The following is a 3,795-nucleotide window of genomic DNA, read 5'->3' as shown; positions in this document are numbered from 1 at the left end:
CCTCAGCTTTGCAACATGATCAAGAAAGTAACAGAAAAAGGAACTGACAGTAGGAGGGAAAATACATTTGCCTGACTGAGAGGTCGTGCTGTGGACAGAGCTGCAGAAGATGGAAGCTTCTCTGACCTTGCCTGATCCAAATTTATCACTGGACATATTTAATTAAAACCACATCAGATTAAGTCATTTTGTTATATGGGAAAACATTGGAGTCCCTCAGGTGCAATCTCTGTTGTAAGAAACACAACAAGGATAAGATTCTTCATTGCAGGAATCAGCTTCAAGAATAGTTTAAAGCCCATCCTCCTGGGGAATTGCACATTCTTGAGATAAGCAAGTACATTGGCTTGTGGTTTTTTATTTCTCTGGTCAGCAAGAAGACAGAGTAACTGTAGGTGTGAAATAAAAGGTGTGAAACACCCAGTAGAGACAAATTATGTTCATGTCATTCCTTTATTTCCCTATTTCCCTTAAAACTATGTTCCTGTTGTATTAAACATTTTGCAAACTCAGCTTGCCCTCTCTGGGACTGGCTGAAACTCAGAAAAAAATAAAAGCTATATATGATCAAGTTTTCATAAACTGGGAGATGAAACCCCCAAAATATTAAGAAATGATAACACAATAATAACACCTTACAATAAATGCTCTACGATGTAATCATCAGGTACAGCAATTTCTCTTGAGGTATTTTAATTCAATATTTAGAAATTTAGAGCTATTCACTTAGATGAGAATTCACATTTTTTAAAAAATTGTTATTAATGGGTGCTAATAGTAGAGCTAACCATGCGTAAATTTCCCTTAAAATTATTTTTAGAGATGTATTTCTTATGGTTAAATGCATCAATGTATATTTACTCACAGAAACAGAGACTGAACATGTAGTGCACATATACACATATATGTATGTGTATATGCATGCTTGGTTCTCCAGAATTATTAATCTGTAAAAGGCTTAGAAGTTATTGTTCAGATACTCCTTCCCTAGGCAGACCACAGTGGAAAACATGAAAGTGGTTTAAAACATTACCAGTGCCTTTGCCACAAATACTTAGGAATAGGAAATAAAAACATGGGCTTTAAGCTGCAGCTGACAGACAGTAACTGTTGAGTAATGCTAGAGTAAGCTAATCACTTCATATATGTCTCCTCATTCATATCCCTATCTTTCCCAGTATAAACAAAAAGCCTACAAAAACATAAACAGTAGAATCCACAAATACCACTTAAAAGTGACATCACCTATGGTAGAAGTATAAGCAATGGAAAGAGGAGTCCACTATGGAAATTTCCAAACTGATCACCATTGGGAAATAAGAAACAGAATCACAGAATTGTCACTGTTGGAAAAAAAAATTAACAGATGCAGTTCCTGCTTTAATAACAGGTGTTACCTTCTGTCAATAATGCAGGGATGATGAACCCACATAAAGTTTTAGTGATACCTTCAATAAACCTTATGTTGATAAATCTGCCTTGGTCTTTTTGGGATCTGAAATGGTCTTAAATTATCAAAGAAGCTCTCTGAATATATTAACATGAGACTACAGAGGTTATTAATATTAAACATGAAATCTCTGTGAAGATGACATTAAGGATCTGATGTGAACTGACAAAAGCAAATGAATTTCCACTTGCTACCTTGTCCTTAATTCACTTTGGGGTGTCTACCAGTGGTGTTGTAACTGATGTAAACTGGCATGAATGTTTAGAATTCCCACTGGTGTATTGGCAGAGGGCAGTGTCTTTGGGCTATTCTCTTAGTCATCTGAAGGATTGTTGAGATTCCCACAGTTTTAACTCAGACCTTTAAATGTTTTATTATAAAGTTTTAAAATATTTTTTTAAAGGTTAGTCCAAGCAATTAAAAATACAGTGCTGCCTCAGACCGCTTGGGGTTTTTTAAATTTAATTATAATCACCTACCTTTTAATTTTTCGTTCAATTTTCCAGGTTCGGCTATCTTCACAACTTCATCTCTTATCTTTAATTGGAAACAATGTTCTTCTCTTCCTCTTTCCCCCAGAAAATTGATTTCTAAGGGTAAGGTGCTATTTTTAATTACTCAGTTAAACATTCGAACATTTGTCTTCCAATAACTGTCTTCCCATTTCACAATTTGATCTGGAGAAGATGAATATATGCCCTGAAGCAGACATTAACAACAGACACAGTATTGTCTTTAAAACTACCATGTACAGAGAGTACTTGTGAGGCAGTTCAACATGTATTTTCGTCAGCAGTGGAGCTGATTTAAGACATCTCCTATTCCCAGTCTCTTCTTTCAGATTTGGCTAACACCTTGCTTTAATGATGTGACAATACTATTTGCCTTATCTAGTGAATCATAGAACTTTATTGAACTCAAATACTTCTGAAATAGTTTCTCCTTTTCCACAGCAGAGGCTATTTTGGTGAAACAGTATATGGTGTCCTCCTGCAGCAGTCGGTTCAGCAGAAGATGAGAAGAAATGACCTGGGTTGTAGATGAGCCAAAATTCAACCATAGAAACTCACCCAGCATCCCTTTGATGCAAAAACAAACCTTGGAGCCATGAATTTAAGAAGGTAAAGGATCCTGGGATTAGGTGGACTGCTAGCATGATAATCATATAATCACAGAATGATTTGTGTTAAAGATCATCTAGCTCCAATCTCCCTGCATGGGTAGGGCCACCTTCCAGTAGACCAGATTGCTCAAGGCCCCATCCAACCTGGCCTTGAAGCCTTCCAGGGAGGGGGCAGCCACAGTTTCCCTAAGCAGCCTGGGACAGTGTCTCACCACCTTCAATAATAGTCCCCTTTATAAAGCAGACAAGCAGATTTAAATTAAATTAGGAAAAAAACCCCAACCAAACAAACACAACAATAACTTAGGAGGGGAAGAGAAAAGAGGAGGGAAACTACCAAGTGCCAGATTCTATACTGATGCAAATTAAAAGACTTAATGTGATAAATCCCTAAGCAAATGGGCTTTTTATAATGGAATACTGACATTCCCTCCAGTTTAACAGTGCTGCCAAGCCCTGCCATATGAAAGCATAAAAACCATCATCTGCTGTGTTTGGTCTAGGTTCAGCTCCCTCCTCTTTGCTTCATGGACCACATACAAACCATTTTGGAGACCAACTGACATCAGTAATTAGACCCTCCCTCACAAGAACACACTGACAGGTCCCTTAGGCATTTCCAAGTCATTCTGTTCAGATTTATGCACCCTCTGTCCTGAAAAAGCCTCAGTCCAACCTTCCCTCAACCTACCCAGAGGGCAGAGCATCTCTGGAGTTTTAGTCAAACAAGTTGGGAGCTAAAAGAAATTTCTCAAAAAAAAAAAAGGTAAAATGCAGCTACAAGGAGAAATATGAAAAAATGAAATCTCAGAGTTCATTAGTGTCTTCCAGGAGACTGAAACACTGTGGAAGGGAATTAGGGTCACACTTAAAGGCATTAGAAATTCAAATCTCAAAGTTTAAACTAGATAAAGTATTACAGAAAACATGATTTTTAGAGCACTTCTCTGTTTTCACAGTTAAACTCTCACAGTAGTCATTTCTAATAAATCATTGAATCAAGTGATCTCTTCACAGCATGCCACACCAGAAGTGGAAAGAACAAGAGTTTGGGAATCATAATGGGAAATATATGTCTGGTTCAGTTTCTGTGTATGCCTGAGCAATCAGGCAGATCTCTGTTTCTCCTACACACTGCCTGAACCAGCTACCTAGGTGCCTAAACCAGCTACTCAGTGATGTGCCCTTCCCACATTCTTCACCTTCCAGTGAAAACAACAAG

The sequence above is a fragment of the Heliangelus exortis genome, chromosome 2 (assembly GCF_036169615.1).
Source record: "Heliangelus exortis chromosome 2, bHelExo1.hap1, whole genome shotgun sequence".
Taxonomy (NCBI): Eukaryota; Metazoa; Chordata; class Aves; order Apodiformes; family Trochilidae; genus Heliangelus; species Heliangelus exortis.
This window is presented reverse-complemented; position numbering follows the sequence as displayed.